The following is a 20000-nucleotide window of genomic DNA, read 5'->3' as shown; positions in this document are numbered from 1 at the left end:
AGGATTTATTTTACAGGTAATTGGGTAATTATTTTAACTAGGTAGATATTAAATAGTTAATAACTATTTAATATCTATTATACCTAGTTAAAATAATTAACTATTTACCTGTAAAATAAATATTAACCCTAACATAGCTATAATGTAATTATTAATTATATTGTAGCTATCTTAGGGTTAATTTTATAGGTAAGTATTTAGATTTAAATAGGAATATTTTAGTTTATAAATTAATTAGATTAATTTAATATAAATTTAGTTAGGGGTGTTAGGGTTAGATAGAGTTAATATAGTTAATATAAATACTATAGTAACTATATTAACTATATTAACCCTAATATAATTAGGGTTAATATAGTTAATATATATAATGTAATACCTATATTAACTATAATATACTTAGGGTTAATATAGATAATATAGCTGGCGGCGGGGTAGGTAGATTAAATTAGGGGTTAATCATTTTAATAGAGATGGCGGCGGTGTTAGGGGCTTACATTAGGGGTTAATAATTTTAATATAGATGGCGGCGGTGTTAGGGGCTCACTTTAGGGGGTTATAGATATAATATAGCTGGCGGCGGGGTACGGGAGCGGCGGTTTAGGGGTTAATAATTTTATTAGGTTGCGGCGGGGTAAAGGAGCGGCGGTTTAGGGGTTAATAGCATTTTTATTGTTAGGCTAGTGAGGGGGGATAGCGGATAGAGGGTTAGACAGTGCGGGCTATGTTAGGGAGGCGTGTTAGACAGTGCGGGCTATGTTAGGGAGGCGTGTTAGACAGTGCGGGTGTTTTAGACTTTAGTCAGGTTTTATAGGCGCCGGCAGATTCTAACGTGGCGCAAGTCACTGGCGACGCCAGAAATTTGTACTTACGCAGATTTCTGGACATCGCTGGTTTGTGAGACTTACGGCACGTTAGCATCTGACGGCGACCTATATGGGATGGCTCGAGTTGCGAGCTGAAACTGCGGGCGACGCCGGTTCCCTCGCTTGCGCCGCAAACTGCGATCGATATCGGATCGCGCCCCCTTAAAGGGACCACCATTCATTGCACTGCTGGGCTGGATATAGTTGGTGAACCAATCAGGAGAATATGCATATAGCTGCCAGTCACAGGCTATATATCCTGTTCAGGACTGGCTTGACAATACACCGCAGGTTATTAAATGTGTTTTACCCCTTTGTGTTGTTTATGTCCCTTTAATTTCATTACTACTACTATTTTCATAAAATGATTTTGTACTTTTTATAAACATTAGTTAGCTCACACGTTTCAAAGTCTGTTTTTGCAATTGCTAATACAGCAAGGTTTTTTATGGATATGATATATATGATATGATATATATATATTATTTTTTTATTTTTATTTTATTTACATCTTGGTGTTCAATAAAGGGGCAGTGGCAATAATTCCAAAATAAAATATCTATGTTTTGTTTACTCCCTTTTTAATTATAAGACACATGACACATAGCAGAGCGGAAGAGATAACAAATGCCTTACGCCTCGTACATATTAGGTATTTGGTAGAGGAAATAAATTGTCAAACGGTCCTTAAAGGGACATAAAACCTAAATGTTGTCTTTCATGATTCAGATAGACCAAACAATTTTAAACAACTTTCCAATCAACTTCTAATATCAAGTTTGCTTTATTCTCTTGATGTCTTCTGTTGACAGAACAGCAATGCACTACTGGGGGCATATATGTGCAGCCACCTATCAGCAGCTTTGAACAACATCATACGTCATTAGTAGAGTCTTTCAAATAAGGTTGCATGTTACAGTCGAGATATCAAGAGGTTGATTTAAAAATGGCAGTTAGTTAAAGAGACAATCAAGTCCAAATTAAACTTAAATAGACATTTTAAACGGTTTTAAATTTTATTTAGTACTCTTTGTATTCTTTGTTAAAGATTAATATTAGGTGAATCCAGGAGCGTGCACGTGTCTTTAGCCATCTGGTAGCAGTGTTTGCAACAATGTTTATAGCAATGTTATGCATAGTTGCAAACACTGCTACCATAGGATTTGAAAACAATAAGGGATTTCAATAACTTCGTTATGAAGCCTTCCAAAAAGCTAACGCTTATTGGTAGGTAACTTGTTAAAACTGATATATTTAGTGAAGCATATTTGAAACCCCAAAGTTGTGTTACTTTTCCATATCTTTAGCATTATTAAGGATAATTGTATCAGCCATCCCTATACTGGTAAAAAAAATATTGAAAACGTGTCAGTTGTGTTTTGTGGCCCATGCCCTCAAATGCCCATGTGGCTTGGAAAGATCTCACAAAAGGTTAAGGAATGCACAGGTCCGCATAAGTCTACTATAAGCAATCTGAAACTTATGGAGACATTGTACAAATGATTTTTCTTTTCATAAATGTTTTGTAGATAATCCATTTATATAGCCCATCATGGGGGTGTGGGGGGGGGGGGGGGTTGTAACAATTCACAGTTTTGCTTCTTTTTAAATAAAATTGTGATGATTTTCAGACCCCAACCTTTAAGATGTATACTGATGTCTAGAGATTACAGCTTGCTTCTGTTTGTGTAAATGATCTTTTCATATGCAGGGGATGGGAGGGAGTGTCTGCTGTTCCTGCTTCCCAGCCAAGGGTGGAACTACAGGGGGTGCAGAGGTCGCAATTGCGACTGAGCCCCCAAGGGTCTTAGATTATTGCACCTGGGCCCTGTGGTTTCTAGTTACGCCTCTGTTCCCAGCCCTTTTCACTGGGTTTCCCAGCCTAACGTCATTAAGAGTACTACTAACTGGTAGCTTCTAAGTAGGTTTTAAAAAGGATGTATACTGGATTTTTAGATCAGTATCTGTGCATAGTCTTCTTTATAGTATTGTCTATTACATGCAGTTATATGAAAATTGGTGTATACTGTCCCTTTAACAATCTTGCTGTACTAGTGAACTTTTATGATAAAGGGCATCAGAATAATCAAGATTTATGATGTTAGATTTATGCCTAGGGGTGTAAAAGTGGTGTTAGAGATAAGAAAATGTTATGTAAAGAAGCCATGTATATAAATAAATTAACCTCTGTATACTAAAATTCGTAATTGTGAATATAATTCAGCCTCCCTAATTTCATTTCACTTTATCTTATTTGTTTTTTTAATTTTATTCACCCATATTCTTAATTTTATTTTATATGTATTATTGTTATTTTTGTGCATATTACTTTATATCGTTTTTTTATTCTTAAAACATTTTTTTTTCAAGTGGACATAAACCTTTGAATGCTGTAAAGCTTTGTATGCATTAAAGGGACACTAAACCCAATTTTTTTCTTTCTTTCATGATTCAGATAGAGCATGCAATTTAAAGCAACTTTCTAATTTACTCCTATTATCAATTTTTCTTCGTTCTCTTGTTATCTTTATTTAAAAAGCAGGAATGTGATGCATAGGAATCGGCCCATTTTTGGTTGAGAACCGGGGTTATGCTTGCTTATTGGTGGGTAAATGTAAGCCTCCAATAAGCAAGCACTATCCATGGTGCTGAACCTAAAATGGGCTGGCTGCTAAGATTTACATTCCTGCTTTTAAAATAAAGAAAGCAAGAGAACGAAGAAAAATTGATAATAGGAGTAAATTAGAAAGTTGCTTAAAAATTCATGCTGTATCTGAATCATGAAAGAAATTTTTTTTGGTTCAGTGTCCCTGTAACATCACTATGGGGGAGGGTATGGTTTCCCTTTAAAAGTGTGTGGTTGTTGCATTTGATGTTAGCTTGGGGAAAGGGCGTAGAGCCCTGAAACGTTACTGAATTAGCAGTGTGCCTTCTACGATGCTTCTATCAGCCTGCCTATGTTTACTCTTCAACAAAGGATATCAAGAGAACTAAGTAAATAGGTAACATACAATAAGTACTTTGGATAGTTGTTTACAATTGCATGCTCTGTCAAATCATAAATGTTTAATTTTGACTTTACTGTCCTTTTAAATATCTGTAAATATTGTTATAAAATACTGTAATATAGAGTTTAGACATTAAAACTGTAATTGATACTATGGTCATGGAATTTTATTTATTTGTCTCACTCTAGAAAAATTCTATCAGATGCCCAGGTCTGCAACCTCAGATGGTCAATATAATTATTTTTATTACACTTTTAGCCCAGGTCTGCAACCTCAGATGGTCAATATAATTATTTTTATTACACTTTTAGCTTCTTAAATAATTGTACTAGAAAGTGATTAGTTAACAATTTCACTGGTGAGGTTTAATGAAAGGACTGGGCAGTAAAATCAAAAGATGTGAACCATTATAACGGATGTTTTATTTATACAATGCCAACAAATGTAATATTGCTGCAGTGTACTTTATTGATTTACTGTGATGCTAAATCTCCTTCAAATGAAAAAAACAATTACATCTGCATTGTTAATAAAAAGAGATTTAACTTCATTGTTGGTGATACTTTAAATCCATGAAGAATGAAAAAAACAACAGATAAATATAAATACCTTTAAAATTGTTATTAATATTTTTTTTATACATGGTTTACTTTTAATATAGCATCTCTTTATTTCAAGTATTGTTACTTCTTTTAATAGCATCACTATAAGCATGTGATCAAAACCAGCCCAATGCGTCCACTAAATTCTGGACACAATCGTGACTTACGTGACAAAGTAGATCTGACATATTAATAGGTTTAAAATATCACACTCTTCACAGTACAAGTGTTAAAGGGAAAGTAAACACTTATAATCACAATATTTTTCTTCTGACTTGTAATAAAGGAACATACTAGGCAACTGCAAAAAATGTTGAATGCATTAAAGGGATAGTCTAGTCAAAATTAAAGTAGTATGATTCAGATAGAGCATGCAATTTTAAGCAACGTTCAATGGGGCATATTTATCAAGGTCTGGCGGACCTGATCCGACAGTGCGGATCAGGTCCGCCAGACCTCGTTGAATACGGCGAGCAATACGCTCCCCGTATTCAGCATACGGGGAGCAGGCGGACAGGTTATGGAGCAGCGGTCTTAGTGACCGCTGCTTCATAACTGCTGTTTCTGGCGAGCCTGCAGGCTCAGCAGAAACACGGGGCATCAAGCTCCATTCGTAGCTTGATACATATGCCCCTATGTATGTAATGTAAGCATAGGAGCTGGGCCCATTTTTGGTTCAGCACCTGGGTAGCGTTTGCTGATTGGCGGCTACACTTATACACCAATCAGAAAGTTCTACCAATTTTCTGAACCAAAAATGGGCTGGTTCCTATGCTTACCTTCTTGCTTTTTTCAAATAAAGATAGCAAGAGAATGAAGAAAAATTGATAATAGGAGTAAATTAGAAAATTGCTTAAAATTGCCTGCTCTATCTGAATCATGAAAGTTTAATTTTGACTAGACTATTCCTTTAACACCTTATTTGCTAAAGTTGTTTTTCAATAGTTAACTCCATTCACCATTTGTCTTATCTGGAGGAACTCTGATCTGAAGGCAAAAGTTGCCCCAGCTATTTTGTTATCACAAACTCAATTGTTTTGAAGTTTCTTATTTGATAATCTCTGCAGAGGCCAATTAGGGATAGACATGTAGCAGGGCTAGGGCACGTAAAGCCTTCCATGCACATTTTTAAAAATGGGAAAACTCTTAGCTTTTACAGATAAATTTCAGTAAAGAGGGAAAGTCTTTTGCAACATTTTTTTATTATGCATAATTCAAAATTTTGTATTCAAAGGGGCATATTTATCATTCTCCGTATGGAGCTTGAGGCCCCTTGTTTCCGGCGAGCCTGAACAGAAATTATGAAACAGCGGTCTATGGATAAATATACATTGATAAATATACCCCATGGTGTTTACTGTCCCTTTAAGTGCAAATTGGTGTCAGAAGCCTGCCTTTAATTAAAGGAACAGTCTACACCTTAGTCATCTAAAAAAGTCTTACTATAGATTAAGTTGCAAATAGCTTCCTGCACCCAGTTAGCCACTTTGAAATAACCGCCAAACTCCACCCACTGATGTCCCCATGATCCGAGCTACATATAGCGTCCAATTACAAATGCCTCACTACACTAGTTGGATTCAGCAGACTGTCAAAGCGATTCAGCAGAGTGCCCAGATGCAGCTTGGATCGTGACATCATCTGTGGGTGCAGTTTGGTGGTCATTTCAAAGTTGAAATATAGAAAGGGTTCAGTAGGTTGTTTGCATCTTAATCTAAGGTAAGACTTTAAGATTACTAAGGTGTAGACTGTCCCTTTAAATGAAATGAGATTGGAAGACCACTTTATATTGTGTAGTATAGTGATTGCCAAGTAGAATATGTCCACTACTTTAACTTGTTAGATGCTTAGCATACTGTAATGTGGTTTATACAATGTACATCATGCTCTGCACTCTGTCATCATTTTCCTATTTGATTACTGTATATATAAGCAATATGGAGTCGGACATCTGTTTCAAATGAAGGCAATGCAGATGTGCACATATGTTTCAAATAAAATAAAATGTAGCATCATTTATTTTCTAGAAACTGTTGGTTACGGTAAAAAATGTATTTGTCCTCATAATTTTATTTCATCTTATTGAAAGGAATTTGGAGAAACATCTAAAGCCCACTCCGCTCCATTGTCCGTCCTGGACATTTACAGCATCTTTGACACACACTCTTTAGTCTTATGGTTTTTATCTCCAACATTTCTTCTACATCTTTATTTTCTGTCAATTCTTTCTCTTATTACAGATAACATAGCATTTTCTTAGGCATATTACAACACTATAAAATAGTTTTTTTATTAATTTCCAGCTATGGGCTTTTGATAAACATATCTATATCTGCAGAGATAAATGTTTTATCACCAGTTTTCAAAATGTACTACATCATGTAACATCAATACAAACTAGGCCTTAGTCACCTGGGTAACCTATTATTAATGTTATATAAACCTGGATAGTTTACATGGATAGAATATATAAATGTAAACAAATTTCCAATTTACTTCTATTATCAAATTTGCTTCATTCTCTTGTTATACTTTGCTGAAGGAACAGCATTGCACTACTGTCAGCTAGATCAGTGTTTTTCAACCAGTGTGCCGTGGCACACTAGTGTGCCGTGAGAGATCCTCAGGTGTGCCGCGGCAGACTAACAACAGTATGTGACAGGCTCATCAGGCATCATTTACAACCATGACATTGACATTAATTCAGAGACAATCATTATGATTGTTTGTGAATGAATGTCAATATGTCATGTATAGTTTGTAGGAGGCATGGCATGACAGCACAGTATAGTGTGTGTGTGGATATATATATATATATATATATATATATATATATATATATATATATATATATATATATATATATATATACTGTATATATATCCTGTATTAGGCTACAATGTGTGATTTTGTAAAATTTTGGGATGGTGGTGTGCCACAGGATTTTGTAATGTAAAAAAGTGTGCCACGACAAAAAAAAGGTTGCAAATCACTGAGCTAGATGAACATATCCAGTTAGTCAATCACAAGAGATAATTGTGTACAGGCACCAATCAGCAGCTAGCTCTCACTAGCATAGGATATGTGCTTATTCCTTTTAAACAAGGGGATACCAAGAGAACAAAGCACATTTAAAAACAGAAGTGAATATAAAAGTGTCTTAAAATTAAATGCTCTATCTGAAATTTGACATTCCTATCCCTTTAATGTGTTTCCAATGATCTGTTTTATCTGCTAGAGTGTTTAAATAGCTCCTTTATCTTTATATAGACATATAAAATAGCTGATTTTGCTTGTGGTATCCCAACCTATACTGAAGGTTTCTATACTTAAAAGGACACAAACCCTAATTCATGATTCAGATAGAGCATGCAATTTTAAATAACTTTCCATTTAGTTTTTTTCATCTAATTTGTTTCTTTCTCTTTCTATCCTTTGTTGAAAACAGCAATAAAGGGACATGAAGGTGCAAACAGAATATGCCCAATGTGCTAGAGCATTTTATTGTCATACTGTTGCTTACATCAGTGGCGTCACTAGGGGGTGCGGGGGGTGCGGGCCGCACCTGGGTAACACCCTCCAGGGGGTGACACCAAAAAAAAAAAAAAATTTTTTTCAATTTTATAGAAATTCAAAGAAATACAATGTTGAGATGCATAGATTATTTTATTAGAGGCTGGCATTTGTGAACATTAGTGGGACTGGGGAAGTTGTAGACACACAATTTTTTTGCCCCTTGAGCCAGTGCTGCAATTTTAACATATAGTTTTCCCGGCTGCTTTTGCTTGTTTGTACTTTGCTCCTCCCCTGCCCAATTTCACTATGAATGTTGTGGGTGTGCCGTGGGGCTTGCAAAGTTGCGCTGCTAGCCTAAACCTGCCTGCCTATCTGTGCTCACTGCTCAGTGACATGCGGCCCAGGGCTGTGCACTGACAGACTTGGAACAGAGTCAGAGAGCAGAATTTTCATAGTTTGCGCGCCTAAACCTTTTCTTCAGTGATTTATTTTAGAGTGCTCTGTTTATCTTTCATTTGATGTTCTGCTGAGCCAGGGAGCAGCTCTAGGCATGAGCTTCATAATTAATGCAGTGCAGTTTACATATTTTGTATGTGTGTGTGTGTGTGTTTTTGTGTGTGTGTCTGAGTGTGTTTCCGAGTGTTTGTGTGTGCATCTGAGTATGTTTTTAAGTGTGTCTGAGTGTTTGTATGTGTGTTTGCCTGTGTTTTTGTGTGCTTTCTGGGGGGGGGGTGACACTATGACTTACCGCACCGGGTGACGCCAACCTTAGTGACGCCACTGGCTTACATATAACTATGGGGTTAATTCTAGTCTTTCTGATTGTGTTTATCAGTTTTATAACATCTCTCAACACACTTTATTCATCATTAGAGTGATCACAATGCAAACAATAACACAATTTCCTTATTGAAAAAGATTATATTGGATCTAAGAGAATTGGCAATCACAATTCACCCAGTCAATGTTATTGACTAAATATCAACCATAACATGGGCACTTTGAGTTCAACAGCCAAAGGTACTTGATAAATGTTCATCACCCACAGATCAAGCGATAGCACACATGGGCCAACAATCTGAGCATGCTCAGACCAGAAAAACAAGATGACGCAGCCGATGACAACAACAGTGACAATTCTTTTTGATAACAATAGATTTGCACCAAATAACGAATTATACAAATACGTCATCATTATTAATATTTAAATGTAAAAACACAAATAAAATATATCTATATTGTTAGCTGTAAAATCAATATAGATATCAGTCAAAAATGTATACCTATCAGTAAATTACACTTAAAAAAGGTAGTTCAATAAAAAGGTAAAAAAAAGGTTTGCGCACATGTTAAGCTTACTCGTGTGCAATTTAACTTAGCGTAATGACAACTGAGGATGTGTGATTGTTGGCACCTGAAAGCATAACTGAGATATCAATTTGTCTCCTTTTACTAGGCAAATATACTCGTAAGAGAGTTTAAGTAAAATCATCTCCTGTCTTGATATAGGAAGTTAGTATAGGTTCCGATACTTTTTCATTGTTCTTTATATTACTACAGCTGTATAATAACTTTTATTGACTTATCCGTTCTGACACTTGCTTCTACTAATTACTATTAGTCACAGGTGGACAGAAATTGATAAACATTAATGCTGGAAGTTGTGCATTGTGTTCTCCCATGCGGGGCTTACATATTCACATTGCAGCAACACCCATACATGCCAGGTAATGAGTTATTCCTATTTGGAGTTGTACTACAAGTTACATTTTATGATTTAAACCAAACTTGTAACAGTTTATACACTCTGTACAATTTATGATTGACATTTTGCATTAGATCCTAGAAACACTACTGGAATTGTTACTGAGTAACAATTGTTACTGAGCCTAAAAAAAAATGGATCCTGAAGAATTGGCCAATTATGTGGTTGCACTTACTCGGAAGGTGGACCTACTGTCCCAAGGTCTAAGAGATGTACAAATAGAAAATCAGACCTTGCATGCATGCCTTAAAGAGACAGTAGTTAGTAAAACTGTATCTAGTAAAGTAACCCTTGAGCCACAGGTTTGCCCTCCATAAGTCTTTAAGGGACAGAGATCCCAGTTTAAAGAGTTAAAAAATGATTGCAATCTATTATTTACACTAAAGCCCAAAACATATAGTTCTGATAGACCTAAAGTTCTGACAGTAATTTCATATTAAAAGGGGGAACCCAGGGGGCGGAGCCGAGCCAAGGACCAGCATGGCCGCAACTAAGTGTAACTCCGAGTGAAGTTCCCCATAAGGGCTTACAAACAGGGGTTCCCACCGTTCAAAACATCCCACAAAATGTCCGGGCAGACTTCTAATACCCAGGGGCATCAAACTGTTTAAATATAGAGAGCACCCAAACCTCGCATAGAGATTCAACCGCCGACCGCAACAACGCAGCAGGGTATAGTGAAGCGCCATCTTAGGCCCACCGCTCACATGCCGCAATACAGTAAGATCCGATCGAAGAACAGAAGCTGCTGACAGAAAAGAAAATCCTAATCGGAGATAAGTATACCTCCCGACCACGCATACACCAGTCGCAGCAATCCATAACACGAGCGTTACTCTACGCTCCTGCTCCCAAACACCGGACAACAGTAGGCCCACATACAAAACTGCCGCCATCAGCCCAAACATGAACCTGTAACCGGGTGACCATACAGCTACCATATAGCCTACTAGTGCTGCAAATAGCACAAACTGGGACTCCCTTACATTACAATTCAGGATAACAACATACGTAACACAGACAAGGGCCCAGAATGCAATGAACTATAAAAAGAATTATTAAGAGACACAACTGCAGCAAAACAACCAGTTCTAATATACAGCCACAGGCTGACTTGCTCATACGGCAAAGAGAGTATAATAACCGGGACTCAGAGCTGCAGCAAACAGCATTATTCAAATAAAATACCTTATTCCATTCTATAAAAACACGCTGCATTAGAATGACGTCCAAACGTTTGCCTAAGGGAGACAAAGCTAACAAATCAACTGTGCAACCGACTGCTAAACTAAACTCTTTTTTTAAAACAATGGATGCTAAAACAAATATAGCTCCAAGCTCCCCACACAGCTCTGAGAGCACACACGAAGAAGAAGTGGATAACTCTCCAACAGACCTCCTCACTCCTATAACTAAAGCTGATTTAAAATTTCTGCCAACCAAGGAGGAGTTTACAACATTTATGACCCAAGTTAGTTTGCTTATAAAAGAAGGACTTTCTGATGTTAAAAAAGAAATCACTGACTTGGGTAACAGAGTGCATAACTTGGAAAACCATGCAGAAGAAATCTCAGAACCAATTAACCTACATTCTATGCAACTCCAACAGAGGAGATAAGACAAATGCAGATGCAGATTGAAGATTTAGACAATCGTGGCAGACGCCAAAATCTACGAATTAGAGGAGTAACAGAAAAAATCTTAAGCACTGAACTCCAAAAATACTTACAAGGCCTATTTAACTTCCTTCTTGATAGCGAGGAAGATACAGACATTTCATTAGACAGAGTACACAGGGCGTTGAAACCTAAGCCCTCACCCAAAGCTCCACCAAGGGACATTATTCTAAGGTGCCATAACTTCAAAGACAAAGAAAAACTACTGAATGCAGCAAGAAAAAAAGCACCAATTTACAAAGACGGAGATACAATACAAATCTTTGCAGATCTCAGCCCGCTAACTCTCACTAGAAGGCGGGATGTCAAGTTCTTAACTGCTCACTTACAAGACCACCAAATCCCATATCGTTGGGGGTTCCCTTTCGCACTCAGAGTAACAAAAGACAACAAGGAAATCACCTACAAAGACCTAGAAGATCTCAACTCCTTTTGCACACAACTGAACATTCCACTACCGAAGCATATACCCCAAACTGCAGATCAAGAGGAAGGTGAACCAACATCTGATCGGTACCCTCCAAAGCTACAGAGACAAAAATGGAACACAGTACCCAAGAAGCGTAAAATTGACCCCAACACCTCCAGCCCGACGCTGAACACCCCCACAAACCCACCTTGAAGTCTAACCCCCACTATCTGGAACTTTAACTACCTAACTAACCCCACTTCTACTCCTAGAAGAGACTACGACTTCCCAGCGAGTAGTATATTTTGACTCTTAGATGCAGGTCTATAGACAACCCAATGTTTCAGCATAATGAGACCCAAGAATAATCCCCCTGCACACCCTTTTTCCCCCCTAGGGGATTTATACCACTATAGTCAGAATCCCCATAATTAGAAGGAATCCCACCTTAATGTAATTCTAGCACTAGCCCTATTTTGAGGAACGGTAGTGACCCTAGTCTGCTACCACTTTCCCCCCATCCTGTTTTGGATTTAAGTCCGAACCTAGATTTAGACTTGAATTTATATTTAATGTTATTTACTGTAATCTTAATTTTGTTATGTTACATTTCTCAATGCATGTTTTTGTATTTCAGATTCCCTGCAAAATCCGGATCGATACACTGGCTCACACTCTACTCATCTCATGTTCACAGTAAGCACTACAACTCTACAAAGACCTCCTCAGTACACTGCACCTCCAATAAGCACATAATCTCCCCATATGGTAAGACAAACCTGGAAACCTTAATAGCAGATGTTCACACAAACATTACTCATGATCCCTAGATCTCTCACAATAATATCCCAAAACGCTAAAGGTTTGAATTCACCTACAAAATGGTAAGTCGCAATACATTGGTTCGCCAAACAAAGAGGCTCCATCATATTTCTACAGGAGACTCATTTCCCCCGAGCAAACGAACCCAAATACTCGAACAAACACTTCCCTCTCAGTTTTTTTAATTCCCACGAAAGGAAAATAAATGGAGTAGGAATCCTCCTCCACTCATCCCTACCCTTTCAATTGTTCCATAACATATCAGACAAAGAAGGGAGGATATTAATCTTAGTAGGCCTACTTTACAATAGACCAATCACTTTAGTTAATGTATACGCTCCCAATACAAATAAGAGCAGATTTTTCAATACTCTCAACCGCATGATACATGAATCACGTAAAGGCACAGTAGTACTGGGTGGAGACCTAAACGTTACCTTAGACCCTCTACTTGACTCTACCTCCTTAAACACAAACAACATATCACGTCCCCCTAATGCTACTTACTCATGCCTTAAACAACTGGGACTCATAGACACTTGGAGACTACAACACCCTACACAACGCGGGTATTCCTTTTACTCACATCCTTGGTCCATGTACTCAAGGTTAGACTATCTATTTCTAGACCAATCTAGCCTATCCCTATTATCCAATACTGACATATTATCAACAGCATGGTCAGATCACTCTATGGTGACCTTGGATTTAAACTGGCCCGACACTCCGCTTTACCTATACACATGGCGACTTGACCCTTACCTCCTACACCACCCACCAACAGCCCAAAAAGTCAAGACAGCACTAACAGAATACTTTAACCTAAATGCTAACCTAGAAACTCACCCGATGTTCGTATGGGAAGCACATAAAGCAGTAATACGCGGAGAATGTATAAAACACAAAGCATACATCACAAAACAATACAACACTCAGCTAAACGCTCTTACCAACAGTCTCAATGACCTAGAAACTCAACACAAGCAATCCCCCTCAGACAGAACTCTTCTAACAACGCTGACAGCTACACGAAAGGAACTTAATGCACTACTGTACACTGAAACCCAAAGAAAAATGTTTAACCTGCGAAAGAAATACTACTATGAAGGGAACCGCCCAGGCAAAATCCTTGCTAATACCCTAAAAGATAAGAATACCCTTACACATATTCACAAGCTCAGAACTAAACAAGGAGACTATGTAGTTGACAGCAAGGAGATAGCAGCCCACTTTCGTAGCTTCTACCAGCAATTATACAACCTGACAAAAACTACTTCACTCGACCACATACAAAATATGAAAGCGTACATAACTTCAGCAGATTTAAACAAATTATCACAAACCCAGGTAAACGACCTAGAAGCAGATATAACATTAACAGAAATAGTGAAAGCTATTCGGAGCCTTCCAACAGGCAAGAGTCCAGGACCTGACGGATTAACCAATCAATACTACAAAACACATTGTCCTATTTTAGCCCCACATTTACTAAATCTTTTTAAATCCTTAGACGAAGGCACACAACTCTCTATAGAATCTCTAACAGCCCATATATCTGTAATTCTGAAACCAGAAAAACCACAAGAGGACCCAGGTAGCTATCGGCCTATATCGCTACTAAACACAGATCTTAAGATTTTAGGGAAAATCATAGCGAACCGTATAAACTCCATTCTTAACGATATAGTCCACACAGATCAAGTAGGATTTGTCCCTGGCCGAGAAGCCAGGGACAATACTATCAGAGCCTTAACCCTCATAGAATATGCTAAGACCCATAAAATAGAATCCGTAATGATAGCCATCGACGCCGAGAAGGCATTCGATCGAACAGATTGGCAGTTCCTTCTAGAAACGCTTAAAAACATTGGATTTGGCCCAAAAATAATTAACAGAATATTTAATCTATATTCCCACCCAAATGCAAAAATAAAAGCTAATGGTATACTGTCAGACACTTTCCCCATACACAATGGCACGCGCCAGGGCTGCCCCCTATCCCCGATCGTATTCATGTTAACGATGGAGGTCCTCACTTCTCATGTTCGTAAAAACCAAAACATTAAAGGAATATCGTTCAACAACCAATCCTATAAAATCGCAGCATTTGCTGATGACTTATTATTCTCAGTTACCTCACCCCTAACAACTATCCCAGAACTCTTAACAGAATTAGACAGATACGGGCGATATTCAAACTTTCTAGTTAACAAACAAAAGTCAGAGATCTTGAATGTTAGTCTATCAGAAGCTAAATTTCAATCATTAGCGAAGATAAGCCCATTAAAACTAAGAAAGGATTCAATAAAATACTTAGGAATTCACCTTGCCCCCAAACAAACAACACTCTTTGATAAAAATTACGTAACTTTATTAAACAATACTCAACAAGACCTTCAGACATGGGCAAGTAAACCTCTCTCATGGTGGGGTCGAATCCAAGCCCTAAAAATGACCACACTCCCTAGGATTACATATATACTACAGACATTACCTATGTACTTACCCCGTTGGTACCTGAACCGTCTTCAAAACAGCCTTAATTCCTTTGTATGGGGGAAAACTAAGCCTAGAGTTAACAGAGATACGATGTATAGGTCAACTACTGATGGAGGGTTAGGGCTACCAAAAATTGAAGAGTACTACCTAGCGGTCACATTACAAAGAATACTTGATTGGCACGGGAAACAGGAATGTAGGGCACGAGTAGCATTAGATTCTCACATACTCAGAGCTCAATTGGTACATGTGTTATGTTGGGTACCTAGCAAATTAAGACCACCCCAATGTAGACACCTAGAAATTCACAAACACTTATTTCAGACCTGGGACCAAATTACATCCTCCAGACCATACATTTCGACTTCCAGATCTCCCCTTTTTCCGATCGTTCTAAACACAGAGATGGTGGGTGGTCTTGACAAAGGATTTCAGAGGCTTACTGAGTGGGACTATACCATCCCTTTACTAAATTTCACGGAAGCAGGCAAACTACTAGAAAGAGACAAATTAACCAACATAGCACAAGGCAAATACAACAATTGGCTAAAATACGCACAATTACATCACTTCGTTCATACCTCCCCATTCAAAGCGGACTTACTAAGAACACCCACCACATTCGAAACATTGTGCCATGGAGGGATTATACCAAGGGGAACACTTTCGCTCTCCCGTAAAATATTAATCAAGAACATTAGAGACTCCCTACCTCCATATTCAGCTAAATGGAACACAGATATAGGTAGTCACATACCAATGACAACTGGGCCAACATATTTAAATTAATAAAAAAATCCTCAACCTCACCAGTAATATTAGAGCTTAACTACAAGATTATAATGAGGTGGTATTTAACCCCGTCAAAGCTAAGTAGTATTTACCCAAACCTATCAGACAAATGCTGGCGTTGCGGCAAGAGACATGGTAGCCTACTTCACATGTGGTGGCGATGCCCCAAAGTGCGCCCCCTATGGAAGGCGGTAGAGCAACACTTCAGGCAAAGTCTTTCAACTGAATTTATACTAAGCCCACAAATAGCATTACTCAATGATCTCCCCAATTTACCATGTCGCTTGCGACTTTTAATGCTCCAAATAGGCCTTAACAGCGCAAGGAAATTAATAGCCCGTAATTGGAAGAAACATCTAACCATAACTAAAGCAATGTGGCTTGAAGAAGTAGATGAACAATTCACACTAGAACAATACGGTTACCTGTGTCGTAACAAAGTAAATACCCTGCTAGATGCCAAATTTCTCTGGCAAGAATCCCTACATACAGCAATTACCTCACATACCCCTAGGAATGGCACTCCTCCCCCCTAGGGAATTATACTAACTATCACCAAACAGAAAGGATGTAAATCTTCTTCATGAAATGAACAGATCATGCTACACTTCGATAAACATTTAATCCAAGAGCCAGTGACGATCCGGATAAAGACATGCAGACGTAAGTTAATATATTTATTCTATTGAATAGTTTGTTTGTTTATTTGTTTACTTGTTATTTAACCCACATGGACTAACTGATTACAATTTATAAAGCAACAACGACACTCATGAACATATAGCTCTAATTAGCAATATTTGACACCGTAAAATCATTTCCATGCTGATATTTGTTGTTATGAATATTTAAATTTTCAATAAAAAGAAAATTTAAAAAAAAAAAAAGGGGGAACCCAGAGCCTGGGCAGATGTTTTCTTTGAAAATAATGACCCCCATATTAGAATCCTTAGATTCATTGTTTGCAGCCATGGCCTTATTATATGAAGACCAATATAAGAACCTCACTGCCGAATCCTCTATGAGAGCTTTAAAACAGGCTAAACGACCTGTAGAGGATTATATAGCCGAGTTTAAAAGATAGTCTGAGGACACTCAATCGAATGATGTTTCATTGAGAAATCAGTTTAGGTTAGGCCTCTCCGACTCTGACAAAGATGAATTAGCTAGAGTCGAGTTACCATCTACCTTAGATTCCCTAATAAAGCTTACATTCACCATAGACCGTAGGATCAGAGAAAGAAAAAATGAAAAATATACAGCTTACTCATACTCAAAGAGACCTGTAGTAGTGGTGAATGACCAATTCCATCCGAAACCAGTTGAGGAGTCAATGGAAATAGGATTTGCAAGGGGACCCCTCTCTCAAGTGGAAAATAATAGAAGAAGAGCAAATAACCTTTGCTTGTATTGTGCCTGTTCATCTCATGACGTAAAGACCTGCCCTATCCTCTCACGTACAAAGAAGGGTAAGCCAACTAGCACATCAGACTGCTTATCTATGAATTATAATTCCACATCTTATTGTACCCTATATATTTCCCTACAGTGGGACCAAATACGAATAACCCTTGACACCGTTATTGACTCTGGAGCATCCCGCAACTTCATGGATAAAACTCTTGTAACAGCTAATAAAATACCATTGATTGAAAAACAACTTCCAGTTTCCATTTGAGTTATTGATGGTACATATATTACATCAGGCCCCATCACACACCACATGATACCCATTTTAGTTAATACCTCATCAGGTCATAAAGAGTATATAACATTTGATATAATATGCTCCCCCCTTTTTCCTATTATATTGGGTCTTAAATGGTTAAGAAAACATCAAAACTCAATTTGTTGCAAAGATCTAAATATCACACTCAATTCACAGTATTGCAAAGAAATATGTTACCCTCCAGAGTCTATATTAAATACACCGTAAGTTTTAATACCTGCACATTACTCTGACTTCAAAGATGTGTTCGATAAAAAGGAATCTGAAACACTACCCCGACATAGGATCTAAGATTGTCCCATAGACTTGATACCTGAATCCTCCATACCATATGGACATTTATACCTCTATCTCAATCTGAACTAAATCATCTGAAAGATTATATTGATGAAAATGTGAAGAAAGGGTTTATTAGACCATCAACATCCCCTGCTGGAGCAGGAATATTCTTTGTCCGGAATAAGGACAACAGTCTCAGGCCAATTATAGATTATCGAGAATTAAATAAGAGGACTGTAAAAAATAGATACCCACTTCCTCTCATACCAGAACTTATCGAAAGGCTTCAAGGAGTAAGAATTTTCACAAAGCTTGATTTGAGGGGAGCATATAATCTCATCAGGATTAAGAAAGCACATGAGTTTCTGACAGCCTTCCGGACCAGGTATGCTCTATTTGAGTATACTGTGATGCCCTTTTTAGGCTCTGTAACACTTCAGACACTTTCTAGAGTTCATTAATGACATCTTCCATGGCCTGTTGGACATATGCATAGTTGTCTACTTTGATGACATTCTGATCTACTCAGCCAATCATCAAGAACATGTCAAACATGTCTCATGGGTGTTAACCAGGTTAAGAGATCACCATCTATATGCCAAACCAGAAAAATGTATATTTGATTCCACTACGATATCCTTCCTTGGATATGAAATTACCTCAATGGGTATCAAGATGGAGGACATAAAACTCTCTGCTATCACAGACTGGCCATATCCCTCTTCAAATAAACAGGTACAAAGATTCTTGGGGTTTTCCAACTTTTACCGCAAGTTCATAGATGGCTTTGCAAGTATTACCAAAACTTTTACCAGACTCACTGGAAAACATGTTCCTTTCCATTGGTCCAACGAGGCTCAGTGTTCATTTGACTTGTTAAAACAGAAGTTTAGTTCAGCACCAATCCTTCAGTTCCCAGATGCTACACTTCAATACACCCTTGAAGTAGATGCTTCTGACTACGCCATTGGTGCCGTTCTTTCCCAAAGGAAATCCTTGAAGGAACCTCTGTATCCTGTTGCTTATTTATCTAAAACCATGAATCAAGCTCAGTTAAACTATCTGAATGGCGAACAAGAATTGCTAGCTATAAAATTATCCTTTGTTAACTGAAGACATCTTCTGGAGGGAAGTAAGTTTCCCATACTAATTTTCACAGATCATAAGAACCTTGAGTACTTGAAGACCAAACGTAAATTGAATTCATGACAAATGAGTTGGAGCTTGTATTTCTCTCGATTTAATTATATAATAACCCATAGAATAGGAAGTAAGAATGGAAAAACAGATGCTTTATCATGCAGAGATCCCAGCCCTAACACAACCAATCAGACATTTGTCATGCAAAAGGAACATATTGTTGGTTTAACTTTCAACTTCCTGCAAACATTAAAGGATGCCCAATACATGGATACTTCGCTACCTAAATTAAACCTCAGGAAAAGAGGTGATGGTATCTACTACTTTAACAATCTAATCTATATACCCCCATCCTTACTGCATAATGTCATCAATACAGTCCATGATTCTCTAATGGAAGGACATGCTGAAATTACAAAGACATTGCATTTAATTGCCAGAACCTTCTGGTGGCCTGATATCTCAACATCTGTAAAAAAACATATTGAAGCATGGGAAAAATGTCTTAAATCCAAAAAAGACAGATTCAATTCTTATGGATTGCTCATGTCACTACCCATTCCTCAACGTCCTTGGCAAGACATCTCCATGGACTTTGTAGTAGATTTACCTACATCATCTGACAACAATACCATTTTGGTGGTTGTCAATTTATTCACCAAAATCACACATTTCATTCTACACCATCACTTACCGACAGCATCTCAAACAGCTCAACTGTTTATTGACCCTATTGCAAAACTTCATGGCCTACCGGTTTCCATTAGTACTGATCGAGGTACACAGTTCACCTCCAAATTCTGGACCCAATTATGTAAATCTCTTCATATACAGACCAGACTCAGCAACGCATATCATCCACAAACAAATGGGCAGGCCGAACGGACCAACCAATGG

This window comes from Bombina bombina, chromosome 9 (genome assembly GCF_027579735.1).
Source record: "Bombina bombina isolate aBomBom1 chromosome 9, aBomBom1.pri, whole genome shotgun sequence".
Lineage (NCBI taxonomy): Eukaryota > Metazoa > Chordata > Amphibia > Anura > Bombinatoridae > Bombina > Bombina bombina.
This window is presented reverse-complemented; position numbering follows the sequence as displayed.